The sequence below is a fragment of the Oryx dammah genome, unplaced genomic scaffold (genome assembly GCF_014754425.2).
Source record: "Oryx dammah isolate SB20612 unplaced genomic scaffold, SCBI_Odam_1.1 HiC_scaffold_1, whole genome shotgun sequence".
NCBI classification, from domain to species: Eukaryota; Metazoa; Chordata; class Mammalia; order Artiodactyla; family Bovidae; genus Oryx; species Oryx dammah.
In genome coordinates this window covers 41922648-41946992 of record NW_024070185.1, presented here as the reverse complement: position 1 = coordinate 41946992, position 24345 = coordinate 41922648, and the positions used below count along the sequence as shown (strand labels likewise).

The following is a 24345-nucleotide window of genomic DNA, read 5'->3' as shown; positions in this document are numbered from 1 at the left end:
CCAGTTGATGTACCCATTCTTCATAGCGCTAATTAGCCAGAAAGGTGACCATCTTTTTAAACCTTAAAAAAAATCTTTTAGTCTCAACCAATGAGCACTAGTGCCATAATGCTTAGTTCTCACTTTAGGTCATTGACATCTGCCTTCTTTCCTCTTTTCCTGCTACTTACAATCCTTTAATTCCATGACTCTCTTTCTTTTCTTTTTTTTTTAATGATTCTCTTTCGATTCAAAATGAAAATTTTCAGGGTTAAAATTTTTTAAGGGTTAAAAAAAGGAGAGGAGATTAGTTTAATAATTAAAATACAGGCTGCCCATGAAGATATAAATTTTAATGTAGGCTAGGACAAAGTTCAAATAAATAAATCATGCTCTAGACCTAGCTTAGTCTACCATCAAACCAATTTTAAAAATGTGGCAAAGATGAGGATATCAACCAGTAATCCTCTATTAGAGTGTTAATTGTATATTGACTGAAGTCACAAATTATGTGGAGAATTGTATTTCCACAGCATTAGGCTAAAAGACCCTACATAGCCAGATTAGGTTAGAGGTTCTTTTTCCCTAGAGTGTAAACCTCAGAGTCATATAGGATACAAGGATGAAAGCTAGGGAGGAGATTGGCCTCAGGTTACCCAGTTTGTAAATGGATATCAATGCCCAGACATCTGCCTTCAACATGCTGGTTCAAAACAACAGTTTGTTTGTATGTTTATTGAAGTATAGTTGACATACAATGTTATATTACTTTCAAGTACACAACATGATTTGATGTTTTTATGGATTATACTTCACTTAAGATTGTCATAAAATATCAGTTGTAGTCACTGTCCTGTATATTACATCCTTGCATCTTATTTATTTTATAGTTATCTGTACCTCTTAATCCTCCACCCCTATCTTGTCCTTCTCCTTGCCTCTCTCCCTACTGGTTACTTGCTTGTTCTCTATAACCATGAGTCTGTTTCTGTTTTGTTATAGTCAAGGTATGGAAGCAACCTAAAGATCCATAACAGATGAATGGATAAAGAAGATAATTTAAATGGATGCAATGAAACATTACTCAGTCAGAAAAAAAAGAATAAAATTTACCAATTGCAACAATCTGGATGAACCTGGAGGGTATGCTTGTACTTATTTTACTTATTCTTAGTGAAATAAGCCATACAGAGAAAAACAAATACTGTTTGGTTTTGGTTATATGTGGAATTGAAAAAAGAAAACAAAAGAATATAACACAATCTTAACAAATTTTGATTGCTCAATATGTGATTTTTTTCTGTATGTATATTCCCCATGAGAAGAGACAATTACTGTAAGGAAGTGACTGACCTGACCGTTAGTCTCTTATTGGGGTGAGGGAAATTTTTTAAAAAGTTTGTAGACTAAGTGTTCATTTTGCTGAAAAACAAAACTCCACAAAATCATCCTTGTTCATATATCCTGAGCACAGAAGGAGAAGGCTGCAATAGTTTAAAAAGGTCCGTGCATTCTTGGCCTCAGTATACGATGAATCTTAGACGAGTGTCTGCAGAGTCCATGAGACTTGAGGGCTCTATTATCAGAAGCTGAAACTCATCATCTTTTTTTGTTTAAATTGAAGTGTAGTTGATGTACCATACTGTGCCAGTCTCTGCTGTACAGTGAAATGACTCAGTTTTACATATGTATACATTCTTTTTTTTTAATACTCTTTTCCATTATGGTTTATCTCGGGAGACTGGAGATAGTTCCCTGTGCTGTAGAGGGAAACCTATTGTTTATTAAGTCTAACTATTAAAGTGAATAGTTTGCATCTACCAACGCCCAATTCCCAGTCCATCTCCCACCCTCCTCCCCTTCCCTTGGCAACCACAAGTTTGTGAGTTTGTTTCTGTTTTGTAGATAGGTTCATTTATCCCATATTTTAGATACCATATATAAATGGTATCATATGGTATTAGTCTTTCTCTTTCTGACTTACTTCACTTAGTATGATAATCTCTAGTTGCATTCATGTTGCTACAGATGGCATTATTTCATTGTTCTGTATGGCTGAGTAGTATTCCATTGCATATATGTACCACATCTTCTTTATCCATTCTTCTGCTAATGGACATTTAGGTTGTTTACATTGAAACCCATCTTCTTGAAGGATAGTGTCAGCAGAGCATATGCACAGACCTCATCCAATCCCTTTTCCAACACCTACTTCAGCTAATTCACTGAAGTAGTTAGACATGGTCAAGGATATTCACAGCCATGATCTAAAGTTCTTAAAAATAAATACACGTCCTAGTGATGATTTGGCAAATGCATTCCTATTATAGCATAAGTTGTGGTCAGGATACATCCCAGTCTGTCTCAAGTTGTTTGTGTTAACCCAGTGGGTGCGTGCATGGATGCTCAGTCGCTTCAGGCCTGTCCAACTCTTTGTGACCCTGTGAACTGTAGCCCACCAGGCTCCTCTGTCCATGGGATTCTCCAGGCAAGGATACTGGAGTGGGTTGCCATGCCCTCCTCCAGGGGATCTTCCCAACCCAGGGACTGAACCCACATCTCCTGCACTGAAGGAGGTTCTTTATCCACTGAGTCACCTGGGAAGCCCAACCAAGTGCATATTCCTAATTTTAATTTTTGCAGGGCATGCTTTGAGTCTCCCTAGGCAAATTTTTTCTCACTCATTGAAATGATATAGTTTTCAAAAATGCATACATTTTCTTCTTTAAATATTTGTTGAGTATCTACTAGTATACCACATGCTATGCATACAAAGTTGAGAAAGCAAGTTCTCAAGATATTTGAACAAGTGAAGCATCAGACTTGCGAACAGGCAAATACAATGAGATTTACTAAATTTGGTGATCCACAAAGATGAATGGCAGATTAGGATAACACATTTAAATCTGTCCTGGAAAACTTCCCAGAGGACGAAGAAACATGAATACGTGTTTTCCAGACAGACCAAAGATTCTAAAGTGTATGCTGTGAGTCATGAGAGGCCAATGATCAGTTGTAAGCAAAGGAGTAACATAATCAAATTTTTGTCTTTGAACTCTGAGGCTACTACAAAGAGGAATTGGAAATGGGAATTTCTGGAAACTGAGCAAATGTCATGAGATGTATTGCAGTAGTTAAGGGACTTGATGGACCTATTCAAGTAGACTGGTGGTCCCACTAGAGATGAGAGCTACAATAGGAGAAAAATAAATTTAAAAATGCATTATTTTGGAATGTGAGAAAGGAGTCAAAGGCTTCCAGACTATTGGCTTGGGTACTAGAGAAAGGGTCTAGAATTCATTAATATACAAAATAAAGGAGAGAATGCAGGTTTTGTGGAGTAACAGGGATCAGCATGAAAAGAGGAGCATGTTCAGTTCTGGATGTACTGTGGAATGTCCAGGTGGAATGATTTAGAAAATAGTTTAGAGGAGAACAAGATGGCAGAGGAATAGATGGATGTGGAGTACATCTCTCTCCATGGATACATCAGGAATACATCTTCAGACACAAATGTATACAGAACACCAGCTGAGAGGGGACAGGAGTACCTGACCAGTGGAAAAGAATATATAGACCCATGCGAAACTCGGTACGATGAAGGAACTAGGGCGAAAAATAGCAGGGTTAGTCGCATTGGACCTGCCCTCAGTGGGTGGGGAAACTGAAGCAGGGGTCCGATCCCCACATCGGGGCACTGACTGAGTCAGAGGAGAAACATTTAAGGCTGAGAGTGAAAGAGCTGATCTGTGGCAGCCTAAATGGAATGAGAATCAGACAGTCCTTGCCGCAGCCATACATACCCCGGACAGGGACACAGATCCCCTGGGAAGGAGCAGCAGCTGGGAGCTGGAGTTAGGGAGCAATCCCAGGGCGAGCGCTGCTGTTGACTGTGAAGAGAGGAATCGAGGGGATGTGAGGGAGGAGATTGTTGTGCGAAATGCCTGTGAAGGAAAGCCAGGCAGCCACAGAAGCAAGGCAATATTGCTGAGTCACGCATAGGGTATGGAGCCATCACCATAGCCTCTCTCCCCCAACACTCCAGCATTGGCAGCTAAACAATTGAGAGGTTGGCCCATCAAACACCTGATGCACTGAACTACAGAGTAGGACCCCATCCAGGATGCCCCTTTAAGTGCCTGGCGTGCCAATCTACAGAGTAGGACCCAGCCAGGGGGGACCCTCTATGTGCCTGATGCACCGAACAACGGAGAAAGGCCCCAGGCAAGGGAGCCCACTAAGTGCCTGAACGGGCAGTGCTATGGAGAAAGACTGACCAAAGAGGCCTTCTGATCGCCAGCTACAAGAGGCTCAAAAAGAACTCTGATGGGGCCAGAACTCCTGTGGCGGAGGCAGTCCGTGTCCCTGCACACTTGGCGCCGCCAGGGTCCCTGTAAGCCAAGCAGCTGCACCTCCTTCATGCTCAGCTCTCACTGGGGCAGAGCTGACACAAGCAAACTAAAGTCTTGAGCCTATGCACGCAGGGTCACTTTGGCAGTATCTGACTCTTTATGACCCTGTGGACTGTGGCCTGCCAGGCTTCTCTGTCAGGGAGGGCGGTGTTCTCCAAGATACTGGAGCATATTGGCCAATACTGGCTGCCATACCCTTCTAGAGCACTATATTTCCTGCTGCCCTAGCCGCCCACTCCCCTGAGTACCTGGTGCTGCCAGAACCCCTGCGACCCAAGCGGCTGCACCACCTCCACACCTGGCCCTCACGGGGGCAAACCCAAGTCCTCCAGGGCAGCCTCAGGAGGAAACCCCAGTGGAGAACCCACATGTAGAGGTGGAAATAAAACCACAGTTGAAACCCAGGGACAGTGTGATAAGGAAGAAGACCCAAAACCTTTCCACCAGCTGTACAAAGCTGCGGATTAAATCCACATGATCAACTAGGCAGACTCTGTGTCTATGGAATATATAAAAGGCCATTGAGAGCTCCCACAAAAGAAAACGCACTAGCTCTGATAGCTGTGGACATTAGACACAAGAACACAGAGGAGTAGGACCAGATTAGAATCTGAGCTGCCCCACAGCAGGTCCAGAGATCAGCACAGTGTTGGAGGGCATCCTAGGGAGGCGAGGTGGACTGTGACTCCCAGCGAGGGAAAGGACTCTGACAGCAGTGACTCAAGAAAAGCATTTATTATTATTTTGTTTTGACTGCTTCTGTAGATTCTTTTTTCTTTTTTTTCCTTTTATCCCCCACTCTGTTACAGTTGTCGATTTTATTGGCACTATGAAATCGAATTAAGCTTTTGAGCTTTTTTTCTCTTTTTTTCTCAGTCACATTTTTTTTATTGTTGTTATAAACCTCTGCCTCTACATTGGGCTTTTGCAGTTCTGAGGAGTTTTGTTTTTTCCTTTTCTCCTATATTCTTTCTTCTGCCTTTTTTTCTTTTCTCTTTTTTATAATTTTAACTTATAATTTTTTAAAACCTATTATATTTTTTCTATATTTATTCCTTTGTTTGCCTTTCCTACTGTTCTTTTCCCTTTGCAGTTAATCTTTAATGCATATAAATCTTCTTCATCTACCTCTGTTTAACTTTGCATATCTATTCTTTCTTTCTTTTCTTTCTTCCCTTTCCTCTCAATGTATTTCTTAATTTTGTTTTCATTTCTTTATTCGCCACTTGGCACCTTGCTTTAGTTTTGTTTTCCAATTTGTGCTTTAGTTTTGTTCTTAACTGGTAAATATAATTTTTTATTTCCTTTGTTCACTGGGTCAGTCTATTTTACTTTATTTTTGTTGTACTGTTTTGATTTTGCTCATGGGTGTATATGTATATGTGTATATTCCATTATTTTAACTATTATTTGCCTGATTTTGTAACTGCCATTTGTCTGGTGTTCATCTTTGCTTTCTCGTTTTGGGATATTTGTTTTAATCTCACTTAATGCCATAACAGACCACTTGTGGAATCTTCATTCCTGACCAGAGATCAAGCCCTGAGCCTTTGGAATGGGAGCACTGACTCCAAGACCCTAGACTACCAGAGAACTGACCCTAGAGAGTATCAAATAGTGAGAACTCACACAAAGGAAACCACTTGAATACAAGACCCAGCATCACCCAACCACCAGTAGCACCCTGTGAAGGATGTCTCATCTAAACAACAAACAAAACAAAAATACACACCCAAGCATCAGCAGACAGGATTACCACCTCACTCAGCCTTCCCCATCAGAGGAAAAGCAAACAAACAAAAACTTGGCACAAATCTCACCCTATATGAAGCTTACACAAACCACTGGACCAACCTTAAGAGGGCAGAAACCAAAAGGAAGACAGAACTCAACCTTAAAACTTGGGAAAATGAGACCTCAAACACAAGTTTAAAAAAAAAATAGTAAAAAGGCAGAGAAATACTATACAAATGCAGGAACAAACTGGAAACACAGAAGTCCAAATAAATGAAGAGGAAATAGGCAAACTACCTGAAAAAGAATTCAGAATAATGATGGTAAAGATGGTCAAAAACCTTGAAAACAAAATGTAGAAAATACAAGAATCAATTTAAAAAGACCTAGAAGAATTAGACTAACCCTTCAGAGACAACACAATTACTGAAATTAAAAATACTCCAGAAGGAATCAGTAGCAGAATATCTGAAGCAGAAGAACAAATCAGTGAGCTGGAAGATAAAATGATGGAAATAACTTCTGAAGAGCAGACTAAAGTAAAAAGGATGAGCAGAACTGGGGATAGTCTCAGAGACCTCTGGGACAATATCAGGTGCACCAACATTCAAATTATAGGGGCCCAAGAAGAAGAAGAAGAGAAGAAGAAACGGTATGAGAACATTTTTGAAGAGATTGTAGTTGAAAATTTCCCTAACATGGAAAAGGAAATAGTTCATCAAATCCAAGAGGCACAAAGAGTCCCATTCAGGATAAACCCAAGGAGAAACATGCCAAGACACTTACTAATGAAACTAACAAAGACTAAACACAAAGAAAGAATATTAAAAGCAGAAAGGGAGAAGGAACCAGTAATATACAAGGGAAACACCATAGGCTTAACAGCTGATCTTTCACCGAAAACTCTGCAGGCCAGAAGGGAATGACAGGATATATTTAAAGTATTGAAAGGGAAAATCTACAACAAAGATTACTGTACCCAGCAAGAATCTCACTCAAAATTGATGGAGAAGTAAAAAGCTTTTCAGACAAGCAAAAGTTAAGAGAATTCAATACCACCAAACCAGCCTTACAACAAATGTTAAACAGACTTATATAGTCAAGAAATACAAGAGAAGAAAACAGATCTACAAAATCAACCCCAAACAATTAAGAAAATGGCAATAGGAACATATATCAATAATTACTTTAAATGGAAATGGATTAAATGCTCCAACCAAAAGACACAGACTGGCTGAATGGATACAAAAACAAAGCCCATATATATGCTGTCTACAAGAAACCCACTTCAGACCTAAAGACACATATAGATTGAAAATGGGAGGATAGAAAAATATATTCCATGCAAACGGGAAGCAAAAGAAAGCTGGACTAGCAATCCTCATATCAGACAAAATAGACCTTAAAATAAAGAAGAAATAAGGAAGAACACTACATAATGATCAAGGGGATGAATCCAAGAGGAAGTTATGATCAACCTAGATAGCATATTGAAAAGCAGAGACATTACTTTGCCGACTAAGGTCCATCTAGTCAAGGCTATGGTTTTTCCTGTGGTCATGTATGGATGTGAGAGTTGGACTGTGAAGAAGGCTGAGCGCCAAAGAATTGATGCTTTTGAACTGTGGTGTTGGAAAAGACTCTTGAGAGTCCCTTGGACTGCAAGGAGATCCAACCAGTCCATTCTGAAGGAGATCAACCCTGGGATTTCCTTGGAGGGAATGATGCTAAAGCTGAAACTCCAGTAGTTTGGCCACCTCATGCGAAGAGTTGACTCATTGGAAAAAAACTCTGATGCTGGGAGGGATTGGGGGCAGGAGGAGAAGGGGACGACAGAGGATGAGATGGCTGGATGGCATCACGGACTCGATGGACGTGAGTCTGGGTGAACTCCGGGAGATGGTGATGGACAGGGAGGCCTGGCGTGCTGTGATTCATGGGGTCGCAAAGAGTCGGACACGACTGAGCGACTGAACTGAACTGAACTGATGCACCTAACATAGGAGCACCTCAATACATAAGACAAACACTAACAGACATAAAAGGAGAAATTGACAGTAACACAGTAATAGTAGGAGACTTTACACCCACTCACACCAAGGGACAGATCATCAAAACATAAAATTAATAAGGAAACACAAGTCTTAAATGATACACTTGATGAGATGGATCTCATTGATATCTTCAGGATATTCCCTCCAAATGTGGAAGAATATGTCTCTTTCTCAAGCACACATGGAACGTTCTCCAGGATAGACCATATCTTGGGTCACAAATCAAGCCTCAGTAAACTTAAGAAAATTGAAATCATATCAAGCATCTTCTCAGACCACAATGCTGTGAGACTAGATATCAATTACAAGGAAAAAAAGTGTAAGAAACACAAACACATGGAGACTAAACAACACGTTTCTAAATAACCAACAGATTCCTGAAGAAATAAAAAGGGAAATCAAAAAAATCTCTAGAAACAAATGACAATGAAAACACAACAACTCAAATCCTATGGGATGCAGCAAAAGCAGTTCTAAGAGGGAAGTTTATGGCAATACAGTCCTACCTCAAGGAAAACATGGAATAGATAACCTAACTTTACAGCTAAAACAACTGGAAAAAAAAAGAACAAAAAAACCCAAAATTAGTAGAAGGGAAGAAATCATAAAGATTCAAGCAGAAATAAAAAGAAATGAAAGAAACAATAGTAAAGATTAATAAAACTAAAAGCTTTGTTCTTTGAGAAGATAAACAAAACTGACAAGTCTTTAGCCAGGCTCATCAAAAAAAATGAGAGAAGGGTCAAATCAACAAAATTAGAAATTAAAAAGGAGAGGTTACAACAGAGTGAAGAAATACAAAGGATTATAAAAGACTATTTTGAACAACTATATGGCAATAAAATGCATAATCTGGAGGAAATGGACAGATCCTTATAAAAGGTCAATCTTCCAAGACTGAACCAGAAAGAAATAGAAATTATGAACAACCCAATTACAAGCACTGAAATTGAAGCTGTGATCAAAAATCTCCCAAAAAACAAAAGCCCAGGACCAGATGGCTTCACAGGAGAATTCAATCAAACATTTAGAGAAGAGCTAATGCGTATCCTTCTAAAACTCTCAAAAAATTGCAGAGGGAGGAACACTTCCAAACTCATTCCATGAGAATACCATCACCCCGATACCAAAACCAGACAAAGACAACACACACAAAAAGAAAACTACAGGCCAATATCACTGATGAACATAGATGCAAAAATCCTCAACAGTTTTAGCAAAATTTTAGCAAACAGAATTCAGCAACACATCAAAAAGCTCATACACCATGATCAAGTTGGGTTTATTCCAGGAATGCAAAGATTCTTCAATATACACAAATCATGTGATATGCCATATTACCAAATTGAAAGATCAAAACCATATGATAATCTCAATAAATGCAGAAAGGCCTTTGACAAAATTCAGCACCCATTTATGATTAAAACTCTTAAAAATTTTAATCTACTTTTGAACCTGCTGGACTGGAAGAAACACAAGCTGGAATCAAGATTGCCGAGAGAAATATCAATAACCTCAGATATGCAGATGACACCACCCTTATGGCAGAAAGTGAAGAGGAACTAAAAAGCCTCTTGATGAAAATGAAAGAGGAGAGTGAAAAAGTTGGCTTAAAGTTCAACATTCAGAAAACGAAGATCATGGCATCTGGTCCCATCACTTCATGGGAAATAGATGGGGAAAGAGTGGAAACAGTGTCAGACTTTATTTTTGGGGGCTCCAAAATCACTGCAGATGGTGACTGCAGCCATGAAATTAAAAGATGCTTACTCCTTGGAAGAAAAGTTATGACCAACCTAGATAGCATATTGAAAAGCAGAGACATTACTTTGCCAACTAAGGTCCATCTAGTCAAGGCTATGGTTTTTCCTGTGGTCATGTATGGATGTGAGAGTTGGACTGTGAAGAAAGCTGAGCACCAAAGAATTGATGCTTTTGAACTGTGGTGTTGGAGAAGACTCTTGAGAGTCCCTTGGACTGCAAGGAGACCAGCCCTGGGATTTCTTTGGAAGGAATGATGCTAAAGCTGAAACTTCAGTACTTTGGACACCTTATGTGAAGAGTTGGCTCATTGGAAAAGACTCTGATGCTGGGAGGGATTGGGGGCAGGAGGAGAAGGGGACGACCGAGGATGAGATGGCTGGATGGCATCACTGACTCGATGGACGTGAGTCTGAGTGAACTCCGGGAGATGGTGATGGACAGGAAGGCCTGGTGTGCTGTGATTCGTGGGGTCACAAAGAGTCAGACACAACTGAGCGACTGAACTGAACTAAACTGAACTGAACCTGCCTAAACATAGTAAAGGCCATATATGATAAGCCTACAGCAAACATTATTCTCAATGGTGAGAAAGTAAAAGCATTCCCCCTAAGATCAGGAACAAGACAAGGGTGTCTGCTTTCACTGCTATTGTTCAACATAGTTCTGAAAGTCCTAGCTACAGCAATCAGAGAAGAAAAAGAAATGAAAGGAATCCAGATCAGAAAAGAAGAAATAAAGCTCTCACTGTTTGCAGATGACATGATACTATACATAGAAAATCCTCAAGATAGTATCAGAAAATTGCTAGAGCTAATCAGTGAATTTAGCAAAGTTGCAGGATACAAAATCAATACACAGAAATCACTTGCATTTCTATATACTAACAATGAAAAATCAGAAAGAGAAACTAAGGAATCAATCACATTCACCATTTCAACAAAAAGAATTAAATATCTAGAAATAAACTTACCTAAGGAGACAAAAAACTGTACACAGAAAATTATAAGACACTGATGAAAGAAATCAAAGAGGACATAAACAGATAGAGAGATAGTCCATCTTCCTGGGTAGGAAGAATCAATATAGTGAGAATGACTATACATTCACATGCAATATATAGATTCAATGCAATCTCTATCAAATTACCAATGGCATTTTTCACAGAACTAGAACAAAAAATTTCACAATTCATATGGAAACACAAAAGACCCTGAATAGCCAAAGCAGTCTTGAGAAAGAAGAATGGAGCTGGAGGAATCAATCTTCTGACTTCAGGTTATACTACAAAGCTACAGTCATCAAGATGGAACAGTACTGGCACAGAAACAGAAATATAGGCCAATGGAACAAGATAGAAGCCAAGAAATAAACCCATGCACCTATGGGTACCTTATTTTTTACAAAGAAGTCAAGAATATACAATGAGACAAAGACAGCCTCTTTATAAATGGTGCTGGGAAAACTGGACAGCTACATGTAAAAGAATGAAATTAGAACACTTCCTAACACCATACACAAAGATAAACTCAAAATGGATTAAAGACCTAAATTTAAGACCAGAAACTATAAATCTCTTAGAGAAAAACATAGGCAGAACACTCGATGACATAAATCAAAGCAAGAATCCTCTATTACCCACCTCCTAGAGTAATGGAAATAAAAACAAAAGTAAACAAGCGGGACCTGATTAAACTTAAAAGCTTTTGCACAGCAAAGGAAACTATAAGTAAGGTGAAAAGACAACCCTCAGGATGGGAGAAAATAATAACAAATGAAACAACTAACAAAGGATTAATTTCCAAAATATACAGGCACTCATACAACTCAACACCAGAAAAACAACCCAATCAAAAAGTGGGAAAAATACCTAAACAGACATTTCTCCAAAGAAGACATATAGATGGCTAACAAACACATGAAAAAATGTTCAACATTGCTCATTATTAGAGAAATGCAAATCAAAACCACAATGAGATATCACCTCACACAGGTCAGAATGACCATCATCAAAAAGTCTACAAAAAATAAATGCTGGAGAGAGTGTGGATAAAAGGGAACACTCTTGCACTGTTGGTGGGAAAGTAAATCGATACAGCCACTATGGAAGACAGTATGGAGATTCCTTAGAAAACTAGGAATAAAACCACCATTTGACCCACCAATCCCACTCCTAGGCACATACCCTGAGGAAACCAGGTTTGAAAAAGACACATGTATCCCATTGTTTATTGCAGCACTATTTACAATAGCTAGAACTTGGAAGCAACCTAGATGCCCATTGACAGATGAATAGATAAAGAAGTTGTGGTACATATACATAATGGAATATTACTCAGCCACAAAAAGGAATGCATTTGAGTCAGTTCTGATGAGGTGGATGAACCTAGAGCCTATTATACAGAGTAAAGTGAGTCAGAAAGAGAAAGATAACTATCTTATTCTAACACACATATACAGAATCTAGAAAAATGGTACTGAAGAACTTACAGGGCAGCAATGAAGAAACAGACTTAGAGAACAGACTTATGGACATGGGGAGAGGGGAGGAGAGGGTGAGATGAATGGAAAGAATAACATGGGAACTTACATTACCATATGTAAAATGGAGAGTCAATGGGGATTTGCTGTATGGCTCAGGAAACTCAAACAGGGGCTTTGTATCAATCTAGAGGGGTGGCATGGGGAGGGAGATGGGAGAGAGTTTCAAAAGGGAGGGGATATATGTATCCCTATGGCTGATTCATATTGAGGTTCAACAGAAAGCAACAAAATTCTGTAAAGAAATTATCCTTCAATTAAAAAGTAAATTAAAAAGAAAAAGAAAAGAAGACAATTTGGAGACATGGAACTGGGGCTCAGAATTGAGACTTAAATGAAAAACATTGTTAGGGACAAGATCCCCCCAAAAGTGACTAAAGTGAGAAAACAAAATACTGATATTTAAGGAGTGGCAGAGAGAGAGAAACCAATCAAGACACCAGGAAAGAGCCACCAGTGCAGAGGTAAATCAGGAGAAAAGAGAGAAGTGCCATGGGAGACAAAACCAGAACTTTTAAGAATATGAAATTCCAGCAGAACAAGCCACGTGTATTGAGAACTAACTGTGCTTCGTCTGTTGGGTGACTAAGTACACAGGACTATCTCAGTGCAGGGATATGGGGAGAGCCAGGTTAGAGTGGAGAAAAGACCACCAGACCATTCAGGTATCACCTAAACCAAATCCCTTATGATTATACAATGGAATTGAGAAATAGATTAAAGGGACTCGATCTGATAGATAGAGTGCCTGATAAACTATGGATGGAGGTTCATGATATTGTACAGGAGACAGGGATCAAGACCATCCCCATGGAAAAGAAATGCAAAAAAGCAAAATAGCTGTGTGAGGAGGCCTTACAAATAGCTGTGAAAAGAAGAGAAGTGAAAAGCAAAGGAGAAAAGGAAAGATATAAGCATCTGAATGCAGAGTTCCAGAGAATAGCAAGAAGAGATAAGAAAGCCTTCTTCAGCAATCAATGCAAAGAAATAGAGGGAAACCACAGAATGGGAAAGACTAGAGATCTCTTTAAGAAAATTAGAGATACCAAGGGAACATTTCATGCAAAGATGAGCTCAATAAAGGACAGAAATGGTATGGACCTAACAGAAGCAGAAGATATTAAGAAGAGGTGGCAAGAATACACAGAAGAACTGTATAAAAAAGATCTTCACGACCTGGATAATCACGATGGTGTGATCACTCACCTAAAGCCAGACATCCTGGAATGTGAAGTCAAGTGGGCCTTAGAAAGCATCACTACAAACAAAGCTAGTGGAGGTGATGGAATTCCAGTAGAGCTATTTCAAATCCTGAAAGATGATTCTGTGAAAGTGCTGCACTCAATATGCCAGCAAATTTGGAAAACTCAGCGGTGGCCACAGGACTGGAAAAGGTCAGTTTTCATTCCAATCCCAAAGAAAGGCAATGCCAAAGAATCTTCAAACTGTGCACAATTGCACTCATCTCAAATGGTAGTAAAGCAATGCTCAAAATTCTCCAAGCCAGGCTTCAGCAATATGTGAACCGTGAACTTCCTGATGTTCAAGCTGGTTTTAGAAAAGGCAGAGGAACCAGAGATCAAATTGTCAACATCCGCTGGATCATGGAAAAAGCAAGAGAGTTCCAGAAAAACATCTATTTCTGGTTTATTGACTATGCCAAAGCCTTTGACTGTGTGGATCACAATAAACTGTGGAAAATTCTGAAAGAGATGGGAATACCAGACCACCTGACCTGCCTCTTGAGAAACCTATATGCAGGTCAGGAAGCAACAGATAGAACTGGACATGGAACGACAGACTGGTTCCAAATAGGAAAAGGAGTATGTCAAGGCTGTATATTGTCACCCTGCTTATTTAACTTCTATGCAGAGTACATCATGAGAAACGCTGGACGGGAAGAAACACAAGCTGGAATCAAGATTGCCAGGAGAAATATCAATAACCTCAGATATGCAGATGACACCACCCTTATGGCAGAAAGTGAAGAGGAACTAAAAAGCCTCTTGATGAAAGTGAAAGTGGAGAGTGAAAAAGTTGGCTTAAAGCTCAACATTCAGAAAACGAAGATCATGGCATCTGGTCCCATCACTTCATGGGAAATAGATGGGAAACAGTGGAAACAGTGTCAGACTTTATTTTTTGGGGCTCCAAAATCACTGCAGATGGTGATTGCAGCCATGAAAGTAAAAGACGCTTACTCCTGGAAGGAAAGTTATGACCAACCTAGATAGCATATTCAAAAGCAGAGACATTACTTTACCAACAAAGGTCCGTCTAGTCAAGGCTATGGTTTTTCCAGTGGTCATGTATGGATGTGAGAGTTGGACCATAAAAAAAGCTGAGCACTGAAGAACTGATGCTTTTGAACTGTGGTGTTGGAGAAGACTCTTGAGAGTCCCTTGGACTGCAAGGAGATCCAACCAGTCCATTCTAAAGGAGATCAGCCCTGGGATTTCCTTGGAAGGAATGATGCTAAAGCTGAAACTTCAATACTTTGGCCACCTCATGCAAAGAGTTGACTCATTGGAAAAGACTCTGATGCTGGGAGGGATTGAGGGCAGGAGGAGAAGGGGACGACAGAGGATGAGATGGCTGGATGGCGTCACCGGCGTGATGGACATGAGTTTGAGTGAACTCTGGTAGTCGGTGATGGACAGGGAGGCCTGGCCTGCTGCGATTCATAGGGTCACAAAGAGTCGGACATGACTGAGCGACTGAACTGACTAACTGATGTGGAGTCAGAGAGAGTAAGTGTAGGTTGTACTTTATAAAAGAATAGCTGTTAAAGAAAAGCATGGAGATGCTTTTGAAAAGTGGCCATTAAATGGCTTTTGGGGTTTTTTTTGTTTCTGAATGAGAGGAATGACCATATCTTTATGCTGAAGTGAATAACCAATACAACACGGAAGGGAAGAAAAGGATGTGACTGATAAGCAGATTTCCTCGAGAGGCCGTGTGGAATAACATCCATTGCACCAGTGGATGGGGCTGCCTTTGATAAGAAAACTGTTTTTTACTAGAGATGAAGACAAAGACAAAAAAGGGGTGAATGCAGATGTGGGTGGGCTTATGGGGAAATGGGAGAAAAAAGCCACTCTTGGTAGCTGCTCATCCCTACCTTAGAAACAAGGTCATCCCAAAGAGAGAAGATTGAAAGCTTTGAAGAGTGGTGAAGGTTTGGTATTGCAGCTCGGGGAAATGGGAGAAGCACATGTAATAGGACTGCTGAGTAACACTGCGGGAACAACTGAGATTAGTTTTAGTCCAGATTTATGGCCTCCGTTCTATATGGTTGTGATTTTTCTTTTTCCTCCAGCGAAGCAATGCTTAAGCAATGTTTACAGCTGAGGAGGCACTGAGGGGATTGCCTGAAGGACACGAAGTCCATCCATCTCTCCAGATAGTTTGGATTATTTCTCAAGATCAAGGTAAACCATCCAAATTAAATGGTTGAACTTTATTATTCTGGTCCCCCTTCTTCACTTTTCTAAGTTGCATTTTGGTCTCAGGCCTCAGTTTCCTGGGAGGGACCCAATGACAGACAGGCATAGGCCAATCTTCATTGTGAGCTCTACAGGGGCTGTGGAGAAAGGGCAACCTCTGGCCCATTCATGTTCCACTCATGAGGGCACAAAGAATCATCTCCTTTAAGCCCAAAGGCCAGGGAACAACTGGGTTTTATACCAGGTTAATCTGGTATAAAGCTAGGCACAGTCCAGAGCCTGGTCTTCACTTTGGAATACTCGGGTTCACATGTAGAATTCATCATCTGTTAGCTGGTTGACCTTGAGCCTCTTAACTTCTCTGTGCCTCAGTTTCCTTGTCTGTAACATAACAAAATATTTATTCCTACTTCATAAGGCTACAGTGAGAATTAAGTGAGACAGTCAATGTAAAAGTGCTTAGCACTGTGGCGAATCGTTAAAATCCTCGATGCTTATTAGCCAGCTTTGTTGCTGTTATTATTATTATCTTCCAAATATTCTTTTCAGGCTTTGTGTTTTGTCTTTATCCTCAGTGTGACATGTATTTGTATGCATTCGTTTACCTCTGGTCTCCACTTAATTTTTTTCCCCTTTTTTTCATTACCCATACTTCACTTATTTATTATCTGATATCTGCCTATCACAGTTTTGGAATGAGGCGGAACCTAAGAAAGTGAATTCAAGGAGGTCTTAACCCAATCAACAACTGTAAAGACTATTCTGTCCATTTTTACCCCTGTTGTAGTATATATTTCAGAGATGAGAAAAAGGATTTAGAACTTTCTTATCCCACATTTGCACCCAGAAATGCAAGTTTCCTTGAAGTCCATCTCGCCTGATATTTACTTTTTTTTTTCAGTCATTTTTGTTCAGTGCCTAAAAGGACTTCACCCTAATTCAATATCAGCTCAAATAATCCTCATTATAAATAAACAACATATTATTGTATTTACAGAGGAGGGCGGATTACTATAGTGATGGAAGTGGTTACAGTTTGGGGAAGGATGAGAGCTGGACTTAGTGCATCTCTGCTTCTTACTAGCTCTTTTTGCCATTGGAACTCTGGCCTTGGTTCTTTCATCTGCTAAGTAGAGTTTACTGTTTTGATCTCATAGTGTGGTTGTGAGAAATAAAAAAGGCACACAGCAAAAATTAGTTAAGTCTGCATCTAGTACAAGCAGTGACAACATTCAAATACCTATTCAAACTTGTTCCTGAAAAATCGGACCAAGAATTCAATAATTCTTAAATATGTTTGAAAGGCAACCTGAGCATATTTTCCTTATCAAACTTTAGCACTTGAAATACATATACTAACCCTTTAGAAGTATTCAGTCAAAAGTCAAAAACTTTACTTAGTTTTAAACATATTCAAGAAGTTTCATCTTGGTGTTAGTATATCAACTTAGTCTATAATGTCATCAGGGAAACATGGAAAATATCCCAGATCCAGTTCTTTGCTTTCAGCTAAATAAGTTATCTGTGAAACCCCTGATATGCAAATGTATCTCTTGGCTGTTAATAGCTTCATTTTTGTTTCATTTTTCTTATTGTTCCTGTTGCTGCTTTTGTTGTTGCAAGGGCCAGTTAAGTACCACACATGAGAAGCAGCTTTTGTTTTGTTTTCACTCAGGTTATGTGGGCATGGGATGGTTTATCCCAGGTGTTGATATCAAAAGGATAGCAAAAGGGTTTAAGGCCAGTTCTCTAAAGAAATAAGAGGACCCACCTCCCTGTCCCCCTTCCCTCTCGCAGGGCCAGAGTTGAAAACCAGAGGGCGTGTGTTGGCGCCCATCACCAACCATCCCCAAGAAAGCAGTGTCGGAAGCACAAAAAGAGCCCACGTACAATGGTTAGTCTTCAAAGGGGCTCATTTGTTATATTGCTCAGAGCCCCACCGAGTTGCTGCAAGCTTATAACCGCCACTAATTTCAAAGGGAGCTCTGAACTTGCATACGCTCCGCGAGGCTCGGCGCAGGATGAGAAACAGCCTGAGTGGCTTGAAGCCGTGTTCAGACATTTTTTAATGTTCGTCAATGTCTTTGGCACCATCACTTTCACATAGAAACCCACTTACCTCCTGCTGCAAAGTGTGAAATAAAGCCATTTTCAAGCCTGGGTATGAGATAGTCTGGAAATTGGGCTAAATCTTAAAACCACATGAAGACTGAAAATAGGATTCACAAGCTGGAGCTCAGCTCCCGCTGACCCGCTTCCAAGGTCAGGTCACTGTGGCACCCTGCTCGGTTAGATACTGTCAGTACCACCTTTGAAGGGCTGAGGCAGTAAACCGTGGTTGTCTCAGGAGCTACCAAACTAAAGGCCCATCTCCAAGGCGTCCCAGGATCGCTGGTCCCCAGAATAGGAGAGAAGCATTATTTCAGTCCGCACTTTCTCAGGACCCAACTGGCACATCCCTGGGGAAATTCAAGTTAGGAACTGGCGTTTCTTGCCACAGTGCTCGGCCTCAGGAGGTGTGTAAGTGGCCCCTTGGTCCAGAAGGTTTGTAGGAGACAGATTCGGATCCATCAGAGGTCTTCCCCTGATCACCTGCATAGTGACCAGCTCTTCCCCAGTTGTTTCTATGGCTCCCTAGTCACCAAGGCAAGGAGAAAGAGATCCCTTAGGGACTCAGAAATGACCTTGTACACTCCAGGAAACTCTGCGACAGGCAGTTCTCCAAGGAGCCTCTCCATGAGCACCTTGTTGTTAGAAGGATAAAGAGAAAAAGGTGTCCTTTTGGTTCACTGTTCAGTGAATACTCATTAAGTCTTGGACAGTGGATTGGATGCTATCTTTTAGTAAGAAAGAGAAAGTTATTTATTTGGAAGAAAAGGAGTTAAATAATGGGACATGAGATGTGGTTTTTAGAAATCCAGAGATGCCCTCGATAAGTTTAAAAATGCAACCTCTTCTCTAAAGTTCATAAGAAAGTATTGCTAGGCATTTATATACTCACACGCTCACTCTTTCATCACTCCTTTAACTGGTGCTTACTGAGTACCTGCTCCATGTAGATACAGTTCCACTTGTTGGGGTCAGCAGGGGACAAAGCAGATGAAAGTCCCCTCAGCTGGTGTCCAAGCGGCAAATACATGCTGTTTGTTCAGTCACTAAGTTGTGTCTGACTCTGCCACCCTATAGACTGCAGCCAACCAAGCTTCCCTAGGATAACAAAACAAGTAAGAAAACTTTTAAGTTCATGTTCTTCACACAGTGAAAGCTGTTCACTTACACGTAAGATCTGTGGCCTTAAATGAAACCTAAAAGTAATGTTTTTTGACCAAAAAAAAAAAAAATTCTCTGTGTTTCTGTCTCTCCTCAAGAGGCCTGTGAGTAGATGTAGCCATATATAGACAGCTGAGGCCCCACAAGTAGTTTCTAGAAATGTATCAAGTCATATCTATCTACAGTGGCATCCCTAAATGTCCCTATCATCAGTGTAAACACCTTTGAGTAATCTGTCTTCACTTACTGCTCTCCTTAAATACTCATGCAAAATGCCAGCAGGCTGTCTCCCTTCTTTCTGCTGCATCTTATCACTAAAAAGAGACAGCCACCTCTACCCCTAGAACACAATATACTTCTTATATATTTTTCCCTCTCATCCTCCTTCCCTTTATCTCTTCTTTTCTTCCTATAGGACCTATGTTGTGCCAGACATGGTACATTCCATAGGCCTCATCTTAATCACACTAAAAAAAAAAAAACCACTAAATCTTAATATGGTTGCTTTTAGAAACACTGAAAAGAACTACATAGAATGGAAAGACGTGAAAGTCAGATTTCTCGTAGAATATATGAATAATGCCCCTGCCAATGGTACTACTATACCTGAGAGTTTACAATCCTTTTTAAAGATATGTCATTGCTGTTGTTTAGTCTCTTAAGTCGTGTCCAACTCCAACTCTGCAACCCCATGGACTGTAGCCCACTAGATTCCTCTGTCCATGGGATTTTCCAATCAAGAATACTGGAGTGGGTTTGCTTTTTCTTCTCCAGGGTATCTCCTCAACCCAGGGATTGAACCCACATCTTCCACTTGACAAGCGGATTCTTTACCACTGAGCCACCTGGCAAGCCCATAACATATCATACAGCCCTCTAAACCTTTGCTTCTTGAATTGTGGTCCCCAGAGCGGGAGCATCAGCATCTCCCAGAAGTTGCTAGAAACGTAAAATCCCATGCTCTGCCCCCAACCTACTGAACCAGACTCTGCATTTTAACTAGACCCTCAGGTGTATTTTATACACATGAAAGTTTGAGGATCTCTACTCTAAATAGTCCCTATAAGGAAATAGAAAATCTCATTGCCTGTTTTACAGGTAACAAAACAAAACAATGAAAACTAGGAGTTAGAGATGTTTGACTAGTGAGTAGGTAACCAAATGTTGCAAGCAAGAGAGTTCCAGAAAAACATCTATTTCTGCTTTATTGACTATGCCAAAGCCTTTGACTGTGTAGATCACAATAAACTGTGGAAAATTCTGAAAGAGATGGGAATACCAGACCACCTGACCTGCCTCTTGAGAAACCTATATGCAGGTCAGGAAGCAACAGTTAGAACTGGACATAGAACAACAGACTGGTTCCAAATAGGAAAAGGAGTATGTCAAGGCTGTATATTGTCACCCTGCTTATTTAACTTCTATGCAGAGTACATCATGAGAAACATTGGGCTGGAAGAAGCACAAGCAGGAATCAAGACTGCTGGGAGAAATATCAATAACCTCATATATGCAGATGATACCACCCTTATGGCAGAAAGTGAAGAGGAACTAAAGAGCCTCTTGATGAAAGTGAAAGAGGAGAGTGAAAAAGTTGGCTTAAAGCTCAACATTCAGAAAACTAAGATCCAGTCCCATCACTTCATGGCAAATAGCTGGGGAAACAATGGCTGACTTTATTTTTTTTCGCTCCAAAATCACTGCAGATGGTGACTGCAGCCATGAAATTTAAAGATGCTTACTCTTTGGAAGGAAAGTTATGACCAAGCTCAATAGCATATTCAAATACTTTGCCAACAAATGTCCATCTAGTCAAGGCTATGGTTTTTCCAGTAGTCATGTATGGATGTGAGAGTTGGACTATAAAGAAAGCTAAGCACCAAAGAATTGATGCTTTTGAACTGTGGTGTTGGAGGAGACTCGTGAGAGTCCCTTGGACTGCAAGGAGATCCAACCAGTCCATTCTGAAGGAGATCAGTCCTGGGTGTTCTTTGGAAGGACTGATGCTGAAGCTGAAGCTCCAGTACTTTGGCCACCTCATGCGAAGAGTTGACTCATTGTAAAAAACTCTGATGCTGGGAAAGAATGAGGGCAGGAGGAGAAGGGGATGACAGAGGATGAGATGGCTGGATGACATTACTGACTCAATAGACATGAGTTTGGGTGGACTCCTGGAGTTGGTGATGGACAGGGAGGCCTGGCGTGCTGCTGTTCATGGAGTCACAGAGTCAGACACGACTGAGCAACTGAACTGAACTGAGCTGAACCAAATGTGGAGTCAAGGACCACTATTCTTTCCATTACACTGCACCCCCTATTTGAAGGATCTGTTGCATACCTCTATTTGGATTTGCCATCACCCAGCTCAGCATTTCATAGAAAGATCTGCACAATAATTATAGCCTAATGGTGGCAAGTAGGCCAATGCTAATCTGCTTCTTGATGATATATTCCTCATGTAGGATGGTCTTGCTGCTTCTCATCTGAGACTTCTAAGGTTAATGACAAGAAAAAAGTTTCATATTTAGAAATTTCTCTAGTTTTCTCCAGTTCCTCACCAAAGAAGAACATGTTCACTGGATAACAATTTTTGAGGTTTCTGATGTCAATTTCCTTTCCCCAGCTGGCTCTTGAGTATTTTATCTGATCATCTTGGAAGAAAGGGGAAAGACAGCCATCATATAGCAAGCACTTCCTGGGTACACAGCTCAGTGCTCTTTATGTGTTATTATTTCAGAATTCTCAGAGAGACCCATGGGTTGACTCTGTTGCCCTATTTTACAGAGGCAGAAGGTGAGACTCAAAGCTGTCACCTGTGGCATTCCTGGGCATCAAGCCCAATTCTGTCCTACCATGCTAGCCTCTTCCTAGAAGGAAGTCTTGTGTGAATGAGCATGGAAGGTGACCCAAGGTGGGGGCAGGCTCTCATTGTGTGTTCAGTCGCTCAGTCGTGTCCGACTCTCTGTGACCCCATGGGCTGTAGCCGCCAGGCTCCTCCGTCCATGGGATTCTCCAGGCAAGAACACTGGAGTGGGGTGCCATTTCCTCCTCCACAGGCTCTCATCACCTTCTGCCTTTGGTCCCCATGGACGAAACGGCAGGTACCCATTTCCTAAATGAGAAAAGCAGGTTCCAATTTTCCCCTGCTTTTAAGGGTGGAGTTAAGTAACTGGAATGAAATCGGAACAGAGGAGAACCCACTAGAGGGATGCAAGCTAAATATGCAAAACTTCCCCAAAAGAACTCAAAAGCCAGCACAATAGTGTTGCTGGGGTTATATACTTGAGAACATCCTTATCAATACCATACACGTTGGCTAAAATCCAGACATGTGATCTAAGCAAGTCCCTCTATATGAGTCAGTTTTAAATTCCTCATGCTTAACAGGGAAGTGGGAAAATGTCAACATATTCTTTAAGAAAAGAATGAATAGATTTCTCAAACTGGTGGGGCTTAGAAAGGCATCTTCCTGGCTCTCAAACAGACAAATGCTCCCCCAACAGGAGTCCTCTCCACTCTGTCCCAGCTCAGACACACTAGACTGAAACGCCCTCATCTATTACTCTCTGAGAATCTGCAGACAATCTGCATGGAGGTATCTCTACTGGTCTTGAAAAATTCAGTTGGATATTATAACTCCTCAGATTTTAGTGTACGCTACAAATGTTTAACTGGCTTGGCATTAAGGATGTAAACTTTCCAATCTTTTCCTAGAACCATGACACTACAAAAGGGACTATCGTAATTAGGAATAAAACTGTGCTGTCTTCATTAACCAGTAAAGCACTCTCTAAACCCAGGGAGGCTCTACTTGTATTCCAAGAAAAGTCAGGAAAATGGTGCCACGAGAGCCCAATAAAGACATGGGGTCAGCTTGTGCTTGCTGGAATTGACTAGGGTTATGTGAAATGGCTTTAAAAAGCAAGGAAGAGCAAATGCTTCTAGCAGAAGAGATCTGAGTAGAGGAAAAATGCTGAAGAGTCATGTTAAGCTCAATCTTGTTTAAAGTTTCATCAGATGATTTCAGTCTCGATTGCCTAGATTCATTCAGCATCATTGCCTTGTGATGGAACCACCCTTATTAGCCAAGGATAGTATGCTAACTGGTTGGAGGCTGCTTCTTTCCTGGTTGTAGCATGTGACCAAAAGAAGGCTTTCTGAATTGCAGCTGGGAGTGATACATCCCAGGCGATGCAAAATAGCTAAGGAGTGTGTATAAAACCAGGCACAGGCTAGTCTCAAAGAGGATTGCAGGCTTTCCTTTAGCTCTTTAATCTCCACATCCATTTCTGTCCTGCCAGAACTGTCTACACTACAGCATCAGTTGCAGGAAGAGCCAAGTGTGTTACTAGCCTGTGCGTTTTGATGCCTAAAGAAATTTGGTCACTCATGTCACCAACCAAGCATGTCCTAAGGGTTTCAGCTGTGAGGCAGTCCCATACATGGGAGGAAGATAAGCACATTCTCAAGGAATTTGATTTATGTTTTCTTCACAGATGCTTGTGATGTGTGTGCTTCCTGGAAAACCACCATGGATTGATTGCAGGTAGCAGGCTATCTAGCTCTTATTCTGTCTTTGAGCTGAAATTCTGATCACCCATGTTTCAAAAGCTAATTAAGCTATGGTGCAGTTGTAACAAAAAGACCCTGGACAGGATCTGGGCTCCAGTCCCTGCATCTAACTGGCTCCGCAGCTCTAGGCAAATGAGCTCTCCACTGGGACACCACTGTTCATCCTGCAATAGTGATCACTGTATTTATTAAACACTTTCTCTGAGGTGTTCCCTGGTGGCTCAGACGGTAAAGGGTCTGCCTACAATGTGGGAGGCCTGGGTTCAATCCCTGGGTTGGGAAGATCTCCTGGAGAAGGAAATGGCAATCTACTCCAGTATTCTTGCTTGGAAAATCCCATGGATGGAGGAGCCTGGTAGGCTACAGTCCAGGGGTTTACAAAGAGTCAGATACGGCTGAGCAACTTCACTTTTCACTTTCTCTGAAGTAGGGGTTATACCAACTACTTTAACTGGGTGATCTCATTTAAACCTTACAAACCCCCCAGGAGTAGGTTCTATGGTTACCTCCTTTTTGCAGATGAGGAAACTGAAGCATGGAAAGCTGGATAGCTAGTCCAAGGAGACACAAGTGACA

The 24345-nt window shown here is 40.8% G+C and overlaps 1 long non-coding RNA gene across 1 annotated transcript; it reads left to right on the top strand.

Moving 5' to 3' along the window:
• Positions 1-1086: 1086 nt before the first annotated feature.
• On the top strand, positions 1087-23822 carry LOC120867999. The gene is made up of 3 exons (XR_005722114.1): positions 1087-1122; positions 15801-15912; positions 23694-23822. It is a non-coding gene; the product is annotated as an uncharacterized LOC120867999 (long non-coding RNA).
• Positions 23823-24345: the final 523 nt, after the last annotated feature.